Source organism: Scomber japonicus, chromosome 15, assembly GCF_027409825.1.
Source record: "Scomber japonicus isolate fScoJap1 chromosome 15, fScoJap1.pri, whole genome shotgun sequence".
Taxonomy (NCBI): Eukaryota; Metazoa; Chordata; class Actinopteri; order Scombriformes; family Scombridae; genus Scomber; species Scomber japonicus.
In genome coordinates, this window is record NC_070592.1 from 23091300 (window position 1) to 23111760 (window position 20461).

Genomic DNA, 20461 nt, shown 5'->3' on the forward strand with positions numbered 1-20461 from the left:
TATATGTAGTATATCACTTTCCAATTATGATTCTAACAAAGTCAAACAACAATTAAAAGTTCAGCATGTAGAATTTTAAAGGTGCAGTATGTAGAATTTAGTGACGTCTAGTGGAAATGGGACTTGGCTGAAATGGAATATAATTTTTAATAAGTGTGTTTTAATTAGTGTATAGTCACCTGAAACTAAGAATCCTGTCTTTGTTACCTTAGAATGAGCCATTTATATCTACATGGGGAGTGGGTCCCCTTCCATGTAAGACCGCCATGTTGCACTGCCATATTTCTACGGTAGCCCAGATAAACCAAATCACAGACAAACCACATAAAAATCCTAGTCCTTCTAATTTTTTGCGAGTTTTGTAGTACCTGTATGCTATAAATACAACCTTTCAAGTTTATATAGGAATTCTATTTACATGTACAACAGAGCTACATTGGTATCCATTTTTCTTGCCACTTGATGAATGTAAGTCGAGTATTATCCGTCTTTTTTAGCTCTGTTTTGGTTTGCAACAGCTCCTGAGGGAAGTATCTGGCTCTTTTGCTGATAATGCTCCACTATGTTCACCAGCTAGCTGCTAATTTTGTCTTTTAGCCATTTGGTGCTGGTCAGGTAGCGTACAGTTGGTGTTTTCTTGCTCAAAAATGCTGCCTGTCATGGCTGGGAATGAGGGTGAACCAAAACAATAAGCTGAAAGACATTGAAATGCAGAGTTGAATAATAATCCTAAATGGTTTCATCCCTACATGCGATACCTTTGATATTACACAGAGTTAATGTATCCACTATAAATGTAAAAACATTGATTAGATCAGCTTGAATAGGTTTTTAGCTTTAATATCTCCTGAATAAAAAATGCCACAATTGTAATGTAGTAGTTTGTCACTAGACTGGTCCCAGTATGTGATGCTGGGTAGACCACTGGGAAATTATTCTTTTTAAAACGTAAATACTGACATTAGTGGAGCGTGGTTTTGTTGGAGGATTGGGCTTTTAGTAATTTGCATTATAAATGTTAATGGCATTTTGAATTAGGTTTAATTATTTCTGGAACAGAATCCACAAGTTCTGGTTTCACTTTTGCTCTCTGTTCAGCAGAGAGAACTGAGTTCAGCACGTTTTACCCCTCCACCATGGCACTGTGAGGCTTTCCCTCTTTGTGCCTGCGGAGAGTTAGACCATTAGAGGCTTGGCCATGCTTCATCTTTTGTTGGATCCATTACATTTTATGTATTTTTATTTTATTTCATGCAAATGCTTTGGGATTTAGGGCTGGAACGGCAGTTGAAATATAAAATCCTCCTGTGCCCTTGGGTTGGCGCAGGAAACACAAAGGCGGGGGCTGCTGCCTTTGATGCTATTAGCATAATGTCTTTCTGATGCTAATGCTAAGTGCCTCCGACTGACCGCTGAAGCTCACACAACCCACAGCCATGATAGGCTTACATGGCTGCTGATCGCCCGCTCCCTCTCTCTTGTCTGTAGCACTGTGACTACCACCTGTCTTGCCTCAGCTTAGTGACCGTCATTCACCTTCTCAATGAGGGTCAGGAGGCGGACCCCCTTTTCCTTCTGTCAGTGCGGTCACCATGGAAACACCCCTCCCATTCTCCGTCAACCACCCTTTCGCTCTTCTCTCTGGACAATGGTCTTTGCAAAGTGTGTGTGTGTGTGCAAGATATTAAAAGTGTGGTTGTGTGTGTGTGTGTGTGTGTGTGTGTGTGTGTGTGTTTGGGTAATAGGCCCAATCTCATTTCAGCTGATTTGTGTTTGTGATGCCACAGTACTCCAGGGCTCTGATATGAATTGTAAACCACATCACAGCGGGAGCAACACTCCTACGTACTGCTCTCTGAACATCTATTAACTCCACACACCCACACACACCCACACACACACACACACACACACACACACACACACACACACACACACACACACTCACACACACGCATATGCGCACAGTGTGAGCTAAGTCAAACAGCCTTGTATAGAGGTGAGCAGGGCCTGACTGTGTTGCAAACAGTAATAAGACTCACAAAGGCTAGTGAGGAACATGGCTATTATTTCTTCTGGACCCAGTCAGGGGTATCTGCCTGTGTGTGTGTGTGTGTGTGTGTGTGTGTGTGTGTGTGTGTGTGATGGCCAGTAATAGGATGATAAAAACGCTAAATGAAAACTATAAATTAGCCCAGTGATGTCTCCTTGCACCTGCCTCAGCAAAGTGCCCGTCAACAGTGGCAATTGAGCAACTGCGCTAAAAGAAAAAAAAAAGAGAGAGAAAAAAACAGCACAGATGGAAGTTAATAGATGTAAAATATTATTTTCATCTCCGCTTTGTGGCCCAGCTGCTGGCATGTGCACGTCCCCCTCTCTTCTCTCTCTCTTCTCTTCCTTTTTTGGATCGCCATTTTCATCTGATGCCAGGCTGATTTGCTGACAAGCAGCAGAGAGTGGGAGCGAACAAGTCCGAAAGATAGACAGAGAGAAAAAAGATAGAGAGAGAGAGAGGGGAGGGAGGGGAGGAGAAAGAGAGTTGTTATAATTTCCCTCTGGTTTAATTATCGGAGTCTGTAGACAACCCTACTCTTTTTCTCTCTTGTCGTTAAATGGTAGAGTTGAAAATGTGAGCCGTCTGTGTGTACATGTGTGCATGTGTGATATTCTTTTCCCAGTGTGTGCTAATGGCACGCACAACAAAGCACAAAGGCTCACAAGCAGCACTGAGCAGGGAATAGCGTTCTGCCATCATAGTGTTTAAACCTTGCTCATTACACAGGGAAAAGAGGAAATCGATCATTTTCATCACCCGCTGTCACTGTGTGATTACAAGTCAATGAACCATCTTTTTCATAGTTATGATATACTGTACACTTGTGTGCCGCTTCCTCCGATGTACCACGCTGGCTCCTGTGATTAGAGCCTCTAAATGATTCTGCCTCTATCAACAATGCATGGGAAGACAATCAGAGGATATTCTCACATTTTTATTGCCATTGTGATATTGGTGTTTGCCAGAGGCTGTTTTGGCCTGAGGCAGTGTGTTTTCAGGCTCTCTAAACAATTCTCGGGTAAATTCCACTTCATTATATACAGTAGCCTATGTGATAAAGTGGTTCTCTTTGCTTCATGCAGTATATAATTATGTTATATATTTTTTATCTTTCAACATTCAAACAGCAATGCATATTTTTCACAGCAGACATTCTGACACATACACTAACTAATGACATTAATGACAGCTCAGTTCAGTAAGTGTCCCACTAAGCCTGGCACCAGCTCACCTTAATGGACTGCAACCATTATTAACATTATTAATCACACCTCTGCTTTCCCTGCTATGACACGTCAAAATGTCTGTTGTGAAAAATGTCACACCCTGTTCAAATTCGGTGACCTTTGACCCTAAATTTGCACCCCTTGTCCAAGACTAATATAAAGCAGTTTTGACAGTGCAGAGCTTCCAAAATGGAGGAAGCAACCATTCATTTTTATTTAACCTCCTCTACTGAAGTAAAATACTACATAATGTGATTTATATGGTTATTATTTTATCTTATGTACACTGTGATTTTTTAATGAGTTGATTAATATCATTGTGTGATGAATACATGTGTGTATCCAATGCAGTGTTTATATGGGGTGTAGGTGTAGTTAATCTGTTCATATTAATTCCACCTAATAAAAAGGTTAAAAAAACAAAACAAAAACACATCTTGCAATATTTCCCACATAATTAATGCTTTTATTATAGCTCCATCCTTACTCTACCTGGAAGTGCCTTTATTTATGCTACTTCATACTTCTACTGCACTATATTTCATAGGAAATGTACTTTTCACTCCACTTCGTATATTAACTGATATTATCTGGCTGAAGGTTCTTTGCAGATTAAGACTGTACACACAAAACATGGCTCTGTTTATAAAATATGAGCTACTGCTGATTAAATTACCCCACGATAAATGAAGTAGTTAAAATTAGCTTCACATCCTCCAACTACTTTCAAAGCCTTCTTATAGCAATAATAATGAATCTAGTAATAAGATATTTTTAAAAATCTGAAAGGGTAAATTCAGCATAATGAATGCTTTTGATAGTCAAGTACATTGTAACATTTATGCAGGATTTTTACTTTTAATTGAGAATTCATTCCACTTTTTTCCATGGTGTAGCTACTTTTTCATAAGGGAGTCTGAATGCTTTTAACACAGCATTAAATAGGATGTGTGATGTGAAGTATGCACTCGAAGACAAAACTATAACACCAGACGCTGATTGTTGTGAGCATCAAAAGTCAAATCTGTCACAAACTGGATTAAATCACAGATGTATTCAGATGGTCTGTATGACTGAAACAGAACGTATGTAAAGGAAAATGTTGCTGATCGTTTTATGATGGTTATTTGAGATTAATAGGTGGTGTCCCAAGTGGTCGACTGAAATGTTAATTTGTTTCGTGAATAATTTCCCTTATAGTCAGCTGCTACACATAACCTCTATTGTCCTCAGGGTGTGTCTTTCATCCCCGTGGACACACACACACACACACACACACACACACACACACACACACACACACATACACACACACGCCAGGCTCCATAAAACTCACAGCCACGCCCTGCCTTTGTTTCGCCATTTGGCTTCAACTTCTGTCTTCTGATGTGACCCCCCACAGAGGTCATCACATAAATGCCAAGCTGGCTGACCCCCCACCTCTCTTCACCCCTACAAACATGCAGCGCACACCCCACCACACACACAAGGTGACTCGGCCACATGAACATCACACAAACTTCCGCCCACGCACATCTGACCATGGGCCAGACATATACATCAAGATGCCTGCAGGGAAGCAAATGAAAGAGAGCGAGCAAGAGAGAGAAAAGGAGCAATAAAGAAAAGGCATATGCAAAACTCTCTGCTATTAAAAATGATCATATCTCCGGAGGGTTCATGGAAAAACGCAGGATTAGTCTTCACTTTGGGTAACTTTCAGCTGGTTTTAATGAGCGTATTCTATTTAAGTCTGGAAACAAGCCAAAATAATTGAAAGAAAACCCAAATACAAAAAAAAAAGCTTTCTATTGGCGAGATTAAAGCAGTCAGTTACTGTTTTTGTCTTTCTGTTGTAAGACTGGACTCCTTTTTTATCGCTTTCTCTGTTGATTTTTAGCACTGATTTATTTTATTTAAGCACTTTGCTACTGTTACCTATTTAAAAAAGCATGGAGAGTGTTCAGTGTTAGTGTCACTATTATATCCAGGTGCAGTGTGGTGGGACTGAAAGGCTGCAGGTCACAATCACAATCAGTCTCAGTAGAGACCCTGAGTTATGCATTCTGGGAGTTCAGAGGGATGCAGGTTTAGGTCTTGGGGGATGATTGCTACAAAACGAATAATGGGCATATGTTTGTGTGTTTGCAGGGGTCATATGTGTATGTGTGTGTGTGTGTGGGAGGGGGTGGTTGGGGACTAAATGAGGTTGCCACCAGCATAATGAGGGTAGAAGTGTGTGTGTGTGCTGAGCAATACGACTGGCCACTGTATAATGGTCCAAGTAGGCCATATTGTTTCCGGCTCGTGCTGAAGTCCCCATGGCAGCAGATGTGGTGTTACACAGCAACAACAAAAGCTCATTAATCACTGTCCAGGATTTGTGTGTTTGTGTGTGTGTGTTTGCTTATGTTTGTTCTTGTTTTCCCAGGTTGTTTTGCATATATGCATTTTTTTTCAGTGTGTTTCTTTAGTGTGTGATTAGGTGCTGCAGAGTGTGTGCTTATGTGTGTATATTTGCCATTTATGTGTATAGTTGGAGATAAAGTGTGTGAAGCAGCGTGTGAGCTCCCTGGAGTGTGTGTGCATGTTTGTGCGTGTTTGTGCGTGTTTGTACTGGAGCAGGGTGGGGTCTTACTATAGTTTCATTAACAGTGTAGCTTAGGGGAAGGGGCTATTATATGACACCACCACAATAAAACACCAATAGCCACTTATACTGCCCTCTGACTCTGTGGACTGTACACACACACACACACACACACACACACACACACACACACACACACTGGTTGACGCATCATTAATCTCCAGATGTTCAGGAACAGTCTAATACAAATGATTTACACTATTACTACGGTAATACCATTGATTATAATGCACACATCAACACTTATACACAAAAGCAAAACACACGCACACACACACACACACACACACACACACACACACACACACACACACACACACACACACACAGCTTGGGCGTGATGAGATCTGTGGTGATCTGATAAACAAAATTTAGTTTGTCCTGTTTCTCTGGATCCTCCCAACAATTACGTGAGATATTTGATCAGGCCACAGGCAGTTTGTGTTGTATTCCCCCCGCCCCCCTACACACACACTCACATCTCGCCATGGATGACTCAAACCCACACTGCCTAAACCCACCTGCTACCTACACTTGACTTTTTACAAACTACGTTATGGACAAAAGAAGCACAGAGTCATCCCTCCTCTCGATCTCTCTCTGTCTCCCACTCTCTGTTTCTGCCTCTCACAACGTGTGTCTTCATCAGCGCAAACAGTTTGGTTCTTTGTGCCCTCATCAGAGGTGGGCAGGATGACGGTGGTGTCTGCCCACGGCTTGCTTAATGACTTTTGATCAAGATGTTCTGACATACTGTAATTCATCAAGGCCTTAATGATTCTGGATGAGGTCCAGATGTTGGCTTATAGGTTCAGCAGTTCAACTTCACAGCAAAATGGATGATTAGTTTCATTTCCACTTTGGATCTCTAATGCTGTATTCACATTCCGTGGCAGAGAATACCAGATTTGCAGTGATAATGCTGTTAATCTTTTCCAGTGAATATTGCTCAGGGCTCAGATTTTAACCATAACTGTTTAATTCAACAGCTGGGAAATCTGTAAAGGTGTTGATAAGAATGTGTTCACAAAAATGTTTTAGTGTTTGTTTAAATGGTTTAAAATGAATTATGTTCACATTACTTACTTCATGTGGTCATGTGTATCTCTAAAAAGGCTATATATAAATACACTGTGATTCTTTGAAGTAGTGTCAGGCTGGACTGATGGGTGACAAAGGTGTGCTCTGTCTCCAAGTAGCAGTCAATAATAGTTTGTTCCAGTCAGTGTTTCAGATGGATCTGTCCCACAATTAAAGATGACGTCCCACTATTTTTAACTATCATATATAAATAGTTGTACTTGTCAAATCTCAATAAAGTGAGAAGAAATAAGAAATGCTGAACACTGCTGGTCACTTGTACTCACTTCACTCAGGCTGTTTTAAGACAGACAGCAGCACTGCTTTGATGGGTGCTAACACAGGAGACAGCGGCAGCAAAGTTCAGGGTCAGCCAACAAAAAAGCTGAACCCAGATCAATGTGATGTCATCTGGTACACCAAATATGTGCAAGGGTACATTCTTGGTAGATTATTTTGTCACATGAATGTTGTGTCTACTTTGTTTGTCTAGTAACTGTCACAACACAAGATAGTATCATTGTTACCATGACAATTTTCCAGAGCAGTATCACAGTATCTCATAAACTCAGACTGTCTCTTATAAACTGGGGTTTAAGTTTTGATAAGCCTTCAAAATCACAAAAATCTCTGACTCAAATCTGAAACTAGACATCCGCAGTGCTGCTCTGCTAGTTGCATATTTTCACCTCCTTAATGACATTTTGGTTTGGTATATCATTATAAGGTAAAATTAATGACCAGATGATATGAGGATCTTGCCTGATCTTACCAATCATAATATTGTTGCTAGTTTAAGTGAGTACAAATGTTTAACAGTCTGAGGAATTTCTAGGTTCTTCTCAGTTCTCTCAGATTTTGGTCCATCACATGTTCCATTAAGCTTTTTAAAAAAATGTACAATAACAGACAATAGTTGCTAGACCATCACTTAAGATCTAAAAGTCTCTATGTTCATACATTCTGATGGTTCTATTGCTTATATGATAATATTGTACTTACTAAAAATAATTGCTGACAGGAATGAGATATTCTAAGAATAAGCAATGTCAATACAAACATGTCCAATGGGGCAAAAACAAGTGAGACATTAATCTTAAAGGTTGTAAATGCATCAAAAGTTAAGTCAGATGAGTTTCAGCATTACGTCAAAGCTAATGTTGGGCTGTAAGCTGTGGAGACAAAAGACAGTTTTATTGTTCACCTTGATTTTACCTTCCAAGACTGGAGGTTTGTTTTCAACCTGTAGGGTATAATTGTTTGTCCAACGATATTACTGTGTATGATAATGAAACACAATTAGTTATCAATTCCAATTTCAATTTTAATAGTTTCTGTGCAGACTGATGTAAAAACAGCCTTTTGAAAAACACTGGAGTGTTTTTGGTCAAGGAGAGCTTAGGCTGGAATCACACCAAGCCTGGCCAAAATGGAGCAGCTTAGGCAGGAAATGCTGTTGGTACCAGCATGTCACATAATAGTTTCACTGGCAGTGTTCAACAAACCTTAGTGCCAAACGGCTAAATCCTGCAGTGAGTTACCTTCACGGCTGCTGCACTTCGCCCTTGACACCTGCTGTTCACCAAACACACATTGTACACTTTCAAACTGCGGCTGAGGCCAGATTGAACTGGAGTAAACACAGATCGCCGCCTGGCTAAGCCTAAACTGTCGAATTCAGACCCAGTTAACTTGTGTTCACAGGGCGAGCAGCTTAATGGCTTGTCCTGACAGGCAGACCGTCAGTGGCAACACTGGCTGAGAGTTACATAATACTGTGTCACAGAGTTGGATGTGGCCTCTCTCTGACTCACAGCTGGTAGACGGCTGTTTTTGGAGCCGCAACATTTTAAGACATAATTCTAATGTTTTGCCAGTGTTCAGCCTTTGGACATGTCGAATCTAGAATTAAGATTTAAGCTGTCCTCAAGGAACCTCTCTGAGCATTGTGGTGAATCATCACTAAACTCATTAGACCTGAAAAAAAGTTGCAAAGACAGGTTCATGAAATATGTACGAGTTTTTCATGTAAGTTTGACTATTTTCATCCTTCAAGCCCCAAACCAAACACATTTCACACAAAATGCACTCAGTCAGCCTCATAAATAAATAACATTTGTGCAGGTTTAAGATTGGAAATGGTTAAAATGACATACATTTGTTCCTGCTCTGTGAATGTATGGCTTAGCTGCAGCACGAGCCGTGGTTGTGAAAGTGTTTCCTTGAGGCCCAGAGAAAGCGATGACGGTGAATAAGGAAAGCAGCAGAGAGAAGCAGAAACACCTGCTCGTAAGTAATGATGCATGCCTGAAACAATCCATCCAGGCGAGGCTGAGAGTAGGCTTCCGCACTGCCTTATATGCCATACCAGGCGCCATCATGCATTAAAATCACTGAATATACAAGTGAGTGTTCCTGCATCTGTAGATATGCTTGTGTGACTACGAGTTCTACCTGCACAGTGTTCAAAAATTACAACGGAGGGAATTTATAATAACCTTGTTGCTTGGGCTCCAGTCTCTGGAGTGTTAAGGTGGGAGGAGGTGTTGGGATAGAGAGGGGGAGTGGGGGGGGGGGGGTATATTTTAAAGTGCACAGTCGTGAGCCGGCCAAATTTAGATTGGCAGCAAACTGCTGACTTTCTTACAATGTCAGCGCTTTGTCTGTTCAGGGCAGACACATGCAGAGAAATTAAGAGGGTTAAGGAGTAAGGTGCAGCAAAGGATGTCCACGTGGAAAAAAGCAAAGATCCAGTGAACTCACTTTATCTTTCTGTCACTACTTTTGTCTTACTTGAGAAAATTAAAGGGCAATGCTGCTAATTTTACAGGCTGAGTAATAAATGTATTCTGTGGCTCTATAGGAAGGAGCTTTCCAAAGTCTGGAGAAATAATCCTGATTATGTCATCAAGGCATTGACTACAAATTCATAACAAAAATCCTGTATTACAAACTGGGGGCATAGAGTTTGAAAGATGAGGGTATGTGCCAGTCTAATAAAAATATGCTATTAGTTGATTTATAGGAAATATTGGGTCCAGTATTTTATTTATTTATTTATTTTTACCCATTCTAGAGATTAAAAGTCAGGATATCTTCAGCCTCCTCTGCTTCAGTTTTGGCCATTGTTTTTTAATCATGCTAGTGGCATAGTTCTATGGATGGCAATGGTGTTTGAGAGATCGATTGCCCCACCACTTTGGTCCAGACAAATCAAGAAATATCCACACAACAATCAGATAATAGAAGTTGTCACGGAGGATGAATTCACACACAATTCACACAACATTTTGTACATTCATGGTTACAAGACAATGCATTCCAATGACGATGATCCCCTGATACCAGCATGAGGTTGACATTCATGGTTTTGAGTTGGGTTGCAGTGAAATTTTAGTACATTTATGTTCTCCTCAGAATGAATTCTAATAGTTTGTTGACCCTTTAACATTTTATTCTGCACCATGATTAGGTCAACATTTGAATATGTCCAATAGTTTGGTTTGTGAACTGCAACATTAATGACATTGCCATAAACTTAGTTTAATTAGCAAATGTTAGCATACCAACATGCCAAACTAAGATAGTATAAATTGTAAAATGAGACCGGCTTAACATTAGCATGTTATCACTGACATTGTGAATATGCTAGAATGACTTTATCCTAGCCTGCGCCCGTGTACAGCCTCCGTCTCTAATCTGTCTCTTGTGAGTATAGAAGTGTAATACAAAATTCAATTCTCCCCAGTGCCCCCTTTAACAGTTGAATGAAGGGGCTAATTAGGATGTGGTCCCCACATTTTAAACACATACATGTTAATTACAAAGATCCAAACTTTAATTTGGTAAAGGCTGCTGCTATGATACACGCAGGATTAATAAGTGCAGGTAAGTGCAGGATTCATATCCCCCCAAATTTAATTATTATCCCTTTAAAGGTTTATCTGACACAGTCGTGAGCTGATGAGGTCAAGGTCACTTGTCAGATCAACTATCCTTCACCTTCCTCATTGTCATCAGCACAAAGTTATCTCAGACCTTCAAACTATTCATCCCTATAATAATTCTCATGTGAGAACGTGGACGTAAACTGCATCTCAGATCATTTGTGAGTGTGCAGGGACTATGGACTAATCCCTTCTCAAAGACCTAGCAGCTTTGCATTTAATTTTTTCAGCCCCTCTGCCTTCATCTTTCTTTCCTCTTAACCCACTGTCTCCCTCCTCATGCCTTGACACAATGTAAAGCAAGAGCAGTGCTGTGGTAAGGATGTCTCTGGCTTTTCTTATCCACATCCATAAGCTTATTTAAGACAATTAATCTGTCTGGATTTGGTAGGAAGGTAGATTTTAATGCCCCTGCTAGAGTACATAATATAGAGCCTGTGTTTTAAATCCAGCTGATTTTCAGGGATGTTCCTTTTGTTTGTATTCTTTGTCTGTACTGTAGCTTTCTGCCTACTGAGTCAGGACTACTACTGCTACTACTACTATAATCCTCTCTCACATCACATGTGATTTCACACCTTCACACACACACACACACACAAAGACATGCATGCGCTCTGAACGAACACATCTTTTTATACATATTCATCAGTCACAATTTTTATTCAAACCCTGAGTCCTTTATTAAAACTCACCCTTTCATCTAAACCCACTGCCGCTGTTTCATCTGTGATCTTTTGGCTTCTCTTTCTCATCAAAGTATCAAAAAAAAGAATCCCTAAATAAAATATCACAAGAGTCATAGCACTTCGGTGAGGTGCTGAAAGCAGCACAGTCCTGGATATAGCACTGACATGAGTCAGAGATTCAGAGAAATCCCAATAAACAACATGAGGACGTGGTTGGACGTAGTCCTCTATATAAAGACCAGCGAAAGGTTCAGCATCTTTATTTAGAGGCAGAGGTCACCCTCACTCCTTTACACCATGCTGTTCACCTGACAGGAATAGGACAGGATGAAGATGGATTAGACGGTGATGTCATGCTCTGGGGAAAATGTCATTTCCTGTTGGACAAACGTCACAGTTGTTCATGGAAAAGTAAAGCTGAGGAAATTACTCCAACTGGATGATGGTGTCAGGGCCTTAGCTTTCTTCTGGTGAGTAGGAAAGTAGGCTAATCTATATTAATTAAAGCAAACCCGCTTTACCGCATTTTAGCATTAGTGTCACTAGCATTGTTGGCACTGGCATTAGTGGGGGAGTTGTGTTAATTGTAACAAGCGCTTATGTGTTGTTGTGAAAATGAGATTTCTAAGTCTAAGATAGACAACTCTCCAGAGTCTGAGAGGACTAATGAGCATGCTCACGGCTTTCACACAGCCTGCTTCCCACACACAGACAGGCATGCATTTAGCACTCTATTACAGCTATATATCTTTCAGAGAATGATATGATGGGGGTTTAGTGATTTTCACAAGGGCACCTTGAGCAACTGTCAAGAGGAGAGAAAAAATTGCTCACCTAGGGAGTTGAACCAGTGACTCTCTGGTCACAAGCCTATTTTTTTTGTGTCTTTTTACCTCCAGGCTACTGCTGATGTAACTTAACTGACTGCAGGATGATCAGAATGTGATGGGAAAACTGCCAAAGAGTGACCAAGTGTACCCCAAAAAGCAGGTCATTGAAGGAAGGTGACAAGGTGACATTGTCCACATTTCTAACATAGTGTAATTGCAATTTTTTTCCAAATCACATAAACACATATAAAAAATAAAATAAAAGCACAAACATCCAACAATGATATGAATACAAACAGATGGCAGGCAGCTTGCACACTAATATACTAAAAAGATTATGTTGTGGCGTGATAAATCATGTAATAAAGATGTATTTACTGTCTGTTATAAAGGATTAGTGTTATGAGAGGAAGTGGTGTGTGCAGCTATTTTTATTTAGTTTTAGGGAGGAGAAATTTAATGTCACTTTCTACACTGATGACATTTTAAAGATTACTTTTTGGCATTTATGCCATGGCAGACAGAGAAAAATCCAAGCTGGCATCAAAGCATGGATGGTTATGTGGTATGTGCCTTAACCATTTGGCTATCGGGCCCCCTTATACTGACAACATTTTAAAAGAGTAGTTTGATATTTTGGGTAATGCTTATTTGCTTTCTTACTGACACTTAGACAAAAAGATTGATACACTCATGAAACTTGTGAAACTAGAACCAGTAGCTTAGATTAGCATAAGCATACCGGGACAGTTACCCTAGCTTTTTTTAAAAACAAACAAACATAAAATTCACGTATTATCTCTGTTGCTCAATCTGTACACAAACCGAAATGTAAAAATGGTGAGTTGTATTTTTAAGGGGAATTACATGCTTTATTTGTGAGCAATGGCTACTGCACATGGCTTAGAAATAGCACCACCATAACCTGTTGGGCTAACTTGTGAGTTTCAGAGGTGCTTGAGGTGCTAACTGCTTCCTCCTGTTTCTCCAATCCTTTTGCTAACGTAAGCTAATTGCTTGCTGGCTTTAGCTTCATGTTACATAAACAGAGAGTGGTATCAATCTTCTTATCTAACTCTTGGTAAGCAATAATATAAGCTTATTTCCCAAAATGAATATTACTTTTATACTGAGAGCTAGATTGTATAGAGAAGATAAAAGTTCAGATATGTACTGAAGGCTAACATTGTGGAGGAAAAAAGATGGTTTCAAAGCCAAAACCAGAAATGAACAAATGGAGCTCAATACAGACAGCTGGTTGCATCTGATGTGGCGACATTAAAGCGATACATGTGAGGGTCGACAACTCTACTGCAGCCTCTGTTGTGAACCTCTAACTCCCTCTGTGCTTTTGAAGTCAGCCATCTAAAAAGTAATGGACCTGCTGTCTTTCACCGGGGGAGCCAGTAACTGGACACACTGAGTTTATGGACCATTTCACTGTATGTGTATGTGTGTGTGTGTGTGTGTGTTTGTGTTGTATGTGTGTGTGTGTGTGTGTGTGTGTGTGTGTGTGTGTGTGTGTGTGTGTGTGTGTGTGTGTTTGTGTTGTATGTGTGTGTGCCCAAATCATATTTGCAATGAGCACTTTTTCCACAAAACACTAGTTGGATTTTGCTCTGTAATGGGGGTTAACAGAGTTAGGCCTTACAAATGCTGCAGGGGTAGAGATGAGGAATGACAAAACACATGCACACACACACACACACACGCTCTTCTGTTTATCATAATGACACTCGCACTCATAGAGGCTTTCATCATTTGCCTATAATTTCTGCCTGATTAGTTTTTTCTGTGCCCTTGTGTGTGTGTGTGTGTGTGTGTGTGTGTGTGTGTGTGTGTGTGTGTGTGTGTGTCTGTGCACATGGTTATGTGTGCCATATCTCCCTTGCCAATGTGTTGGTGGGATCATTTGCATGCTGATTGATGGGCTTGTATGTGCATGTCTGCTCTCTGTGTTAATTAATCTATGTTCACCATTTACACTCCATTTGCAGAGTAGGTTTTTAAATACATGCATGTATACATCCTTCACACATGGTTTCTATGTGTGTGTGTGTTTGTGTGTGAGGCACAGAGTGTGGAGTGTATAGATGACGCAGAATAGTTCATAATGTGAGTGTGTGAGTGTCATCTGGCCTTCTGCTATGTTTGAATGTCACTGTGTGAGGTCAGTCTGACTACACACACAGACACATACAAAACAGCAATAGCTACTTTATATAAGATAATCTGCTGCTCCCTTTGCACATGGACAACCTGTCTCACACCATTTGCACTACTTTGTAAATATATATTCAATGTTGCAAGTGCCTTGTTGCCCCTACTGGTTAGTACTTGAAGTTTTACTTTTTAGTTGCACTATTGTTGTTCCCGTTGTTGTTACTATTTATTTTATTGTTGTCTACCTCACCTTGGATCTGAGAGAAACATAATTTCAATCCTCTACATGTGCTGTACATGTAGCAGGATTGACAATAAAGTTGACTTTGACTTTTGGATTAAAAAAAAAAAAGAAGAATTGCAGAAACGCATGGAAACGTTAATGATCAGTATGGAAAGAACGGGAAGCTCGCACACAAAGGATATGGTGGAGATCACATTTGATACTTCCTGTCCACTCATCCAAACCTTTTTTGAAGGGATAACGCAGGGACAGTGGTATTCACTGACATCCGGTTCTCCCGATGACACCACGAGAGTCTTGCTAGCTCAGCTACTGTTGGATATCATACAAGCAGTGACAAACAAGCAAATGGCCGTCCTCAAGAACACATCTGTAGTCATTTCCGAGGAGCAAAATGTGCTTCAAATGTTAGCCAGTGTGTTAGTGTGTCTGAAAAAAGTGACATATGACGAAAAGAGAAAGTGTCACTGAAAGTGTGTTAAAACTATGTTAAGTTCCAAAACTGGCCACTAGAACAAAAAATTGAAGATGAGCAAAAATGATAAACACACTTAATTTCATAAAATTGTTGATTTTTGAATTGGGAGCATGCTGGGGGGGTGGGGGGGGGGGGGGGGGAGTCTACAACACTTTAGAAGTCTCAAGGACCTAATTTGTCATGAAAATGAGTGCGCGCACACACACACACACACACACACACACACACACGCACACATCAGACCATAAGCACTTTTGGGGATATTACAATTACATAGTCTACCCTAACCCTAAAAATCAGTTTTTTTCTCAGTTGAGGAAATGTCTTTTGCACCCAATTGGACAAGCTATCTTAAATCTGAAATTTGTCCCCAAAAGTAGCCTATGACAGACCACACATCCACACTTACAATGTTTTGGTCAGTCAGAGCAGTTCAGCTCCTTAAGCTTATGTAAGCACCTGTGTGCTACAGTCGGCACAGACAGGAATAGACCTAATAAGGAGCTTACTTACACACACACACACACACACACACACACACACACACACACACACACACACACAGCTCCATATCTTTGAATGGGGCTAAGCTTCTTTTTCCCATGAGAGAGTCATCAATGAAGTGTTTTCAGGCTTTTGTGCCATCCTGTTTTTTTCCCCTCCAAGTAATCCACATTACATTCCATGATTTTATTCCCCCTAAATAGAAGCATTAAAAAGCTCTTGATAGGGTTAATTAGGTCTACAGTTACATAACATGATTCAATCACATGTATAATTCCATAAAATAGCTGCTTGTGGCCAGCCAGTGAAATGTTAGAGTGACCTGTCTCTGCTGTGGGACAGTCATGCCCAGGGCAGCTCTTACGTAATGGACTTCATGCAGCCTCATGAGTCGCTGATGATTCTCCCCTTATTTGGCTGAGGGTGACACAGCAAAAACACTGTCTCCGTGCCATGTCATTGCATGGCTATTTTAAGATTACATCCTCACTTGGCTCTTCAGAAGGTGTCTGTCAATCTCTCTCTTTCTCTGTGTGTGCGTGTGTGTTTCGTAGTGAGAGTGACTGTCTGCTCTCTCATCTGGTTATATACTGTTAATCTGTTTTTCAGTGCGGGCCCAGGACAGTAACTCAGAGTTTAATAAATGAACGCATACAAATGTTAATATGAAGTTGTCAGTTTAGCTTTGTGTCGTTTGTGCAATTTGGAGTGCATGTTTAGTTAACTGGAGATGTAAAAAGAGGTTATCAGCCATGCAGTACTGTGTCCAGACAGCACACAGTCATTTTTGGAGTTCTTTTAGATGTTTGTCTTGGTCTCATATGCATTACTTTCTGGAGTGGAGATTTCAGGTGGTGGCACTCCCCAGTCACGACCCCCTGTTCATGAAAAGGCAATGGGGGGACTTTATAAGGATATTGAGTCCAAACAGACCCTGACAAAAACTTTTATTGGGTTCATCTGGCTAGATTGCACACTCTATAAAGGCTGTAGAAAACATTGCAACAATTACAGTGTTATTTTCTTACTAAGAGTCAGCCAAAGATTATTTAGGCACTGAGTATGTGTGGGTATTCTGTGGATGTGTGCAAGAAGCTTGTCAGCAGAGAAAAGTTGGCCAAGGATGTCAACTGACAATCAGATGTTTATTCCTCCATGTGGTTGTATTTTATAAGCAGTAGTTCCATAATGCAGAAGAAATGTGTTAAAAACCAAGGTTACCCCAGTCTCAGGGAAACAATAGAACACTTAAAAAGGAGTTGGAGTTGGCTCAGCTAGTATCGATAGGAGTTACATCAATATTGGAAAATTGTGCACATAGTGATATATGTCTAATGCTAGTGTTCATTGCCAATGCAGGAAAAATATCTAGAAAAATCAGAGGATAATAGTCTGGAGAACAAGGGTGATGGATGAGTATGAGCCAAAATGCATGCACATGAGCATTTGTAGCATTTAAAGTCTTTTGATAAATGTAACCACTACTGTATCTTTGCCTAACCTTAACCATATGTTAAAGTTACCTAGCCCTGCCATGACAACCGTTTTTTCCAAAACTAACCCTAACCCTAACCGTAACTACCACACTAATGTTTTAGTCTGGTGGTTGTTCATTACAGTTAATCCTAAAAAATAAAATCAAAGAACCAAGAAACACCAGATTTTTCACTTTCAGACTTTCTGGCTGTGGATTGCTACATATGGATGTAATCAAAGCCTCATACACCACCCACAGTCAGCCAGAATGAAGCAAGCAAAAATCAACAAAGTAGCCCAGACTGTGAACGCTGCATGGGTTGGAGTTCACATGCAAAAAACATGACAAGTGAATACATCCTGCATTTGCTTTTTCATTTACATGTACATTTTCCATTTTTTTCCACCAGAAGGTGATAGATAATTGCCTTTGTTTTTATGTAAAACCCTGAGCGTACAATAGTCCTGACATCTTGACAGTGCTGAGGTATGCAGAAAGGAAAGGTTAAGATGTTGAGGTTTGGGGGGTGGGGTTGTGTTGGGGGGTGGTGGTGGAGGTGGCCCTGCCGAATATGAAATGCTATCAAATTACCATACTTCACATGTCTCAAATTAGCATATATCAGATCAAACAGCCTGAGACTCCTCAGTGATTATGCATCCAGGCGCATGTTCAGTTTCAACCCTATTTTACTACCAATTATCATATCATTATCATAGCATTGCTCCTCCACTGCTGGGTAGTCAATTTAGTCTACACTACACTCAGGGGAGTTTAAGATATGTTGTAGCCAGACAGAATGTCTGCCCATTCATCCACCCATCCATCCATCCACCCATCTATCCATCCACCCATCCACCCATGCATCCATCCACCCATCCATCCATCCATCCATCCATCCAGCCAGCCATCCATTCAACCATCTATTCATGCATCCATCCACCTATCTTTCTATCTAGGCAAACCCACAGAGAAGCAAAGTCAAAAGGAAGATTTCTAGAAATAGAGACAGAAAGTATTGTAGAATAAAACAAAAACAAGAAGTCATGCTTATGTCTGTGCCTTCTGACTCTGCTGTCATAATGTTTTAAACTCTGAATCATCCTTTGCTCCATTGCAGATAAAACACATGCTTAGCAGTTGCAATATGGCAAATTTTCATACAAAAAAGGCCCTGTCTTCCCCATCTGGATCTATTCAAAAAAGTCATTTTCTGTGTCTATCCTCAATGTTTGGTTAGTCTTTCATAGGAAAAGTATTTTAGTGCACATGAACTGATGCTTTTTACATTTTTCTAAAATCTTATTTGATGTGCAGATAATATCTGGGAAGCTTTGTGCAAAAACATGGCGGTAATGAAAGTTCAGTACAAATGTGAAGACAAAATAAACAAAATCTAACCTTGCTGATAAAAAAGTTTTAATAACCCTGGAGTGTTGTGATTAAGTGGCCGCAAATGTGCATCTTTGAATTAAATGCCACCTTGTTAAAGGCACTAATATTGCTTTGGAGCTGTTAGGAAGTTGTGAATTATATTGGAATTAAACGGGCACAATGATGTGCTGGCAACATCCTTGACTGTCGAAAACCACTCAGCCTGTCAAAAGAGGGCCGCTGCATCCGTACCAACTGTGATGCACAGCGTTAATATGAGCGAACAAAGAGAGTCTGAAAGCACACCCTTGGAGGAGAAGAAAAGAATGGTTTAATAAAAGGACAGAGAGAGGGAGGAAATGATGGGCTGGGGAGAGTGGCGTTCCTTAGAGACAGTGATTAACATTTGATTGGCTGTCATACAGTTAACTCCTGCCATGCTATCAAGGCCCATAGAGGAATTAATGTGCTCGATTGTTTAGGAATGAACGAGGAAAAACTGAAGGGCGGAGTAACAAAGAAGAGATAGAAAAAAGGGTGCAAGGAGGAGAGGGATGTGAGGGAGGAGTGAGGAGAGTGTGTGTTAATTAGAAGAGAGAACATTCTGGCAAATACCTGTCAGGTCTTTTAACTCTTAGTAGGCCATATGGAGAGCTGCCATCCCCCTACCGGTCCCCACCATTGATTACCATAAATGATGCAAGAGAGGGACTAAGTTGAGCTTGCAAAGAGGATATGAAAAGAGACCCAAAGGATAGGACGTGGAACATGGTGAGGTGTGACAAAACAGCAGAGGACAGGACGGGTTATATAACCTGCCAGGTACCCGAGAGAATCAGTGAGGCAGAACAGGTGCCAGGACATACCATACAAAGGCTTAAATGAGTCAAGACTCGATCTTGTATAGTTGTTGGTACAGGTAGAGTATACACTTTTACAGAAAATACAAAAAATAATTGAACAGTACTTTAGGTTTATGTCATAGTCATCACTTTACATATACCGAAGAGTCTCAGTGCCCAGTGATATAAAGAAGAAGTCACTCAGAGCTGAATCAGACCTATTGGAAATTCAGAATGTGTCATTGCTGCAATTTGGTATGAGACATGGTGCCATAGCGGTAGTAGTATATTCATCCAAAATCAACCCAGCATCAGAACATCAACTGCTGAATAGGCTCCAACTTTTACACCCGTTTCACTTGGGAAATAGATGTAAGGCCTATGTAGCCTATTCAGCTGTGTAGGACTATTCAGCTGAATATGTTATCAGGTCTCTACAAAGCCTATTGTTCAGGTTCCACTAGCTGTTAGTTTTAAATTTGGTTCTTAACCAAAAAGCTTGTACTTTTAGCATATGAAAAAGAAAAGAAAAAAACAACCCACCAAAAATCCAATGACTTTTTTCGAATGCAGTTGCTCCTCCTTTCCAGTAATGATTCACCATCTGACAAAGACCTTTTAGACATTTTGACTGCAGTTATAGCAAGAAAAGCACAGGTGGAACTGAAAACTTTAACAATGTCTCATTTTCATTCAAGTGTTCATGGAAGCTGTGCCGGTGAGCCACTTTATTCTCTAATTTGGAAAAACTGAATGGGTACAGCCATAAATTGCACATGTCATAATGTTAGCTGTGAAAAAGGCTCTATTTCTGTAACTTTGTGAAACCAGCAATCCCACAAGGACGCCTACTTCAACACAGTGATTGTACAGATGAATGGAGGTGAAAAATCAGGTTTTG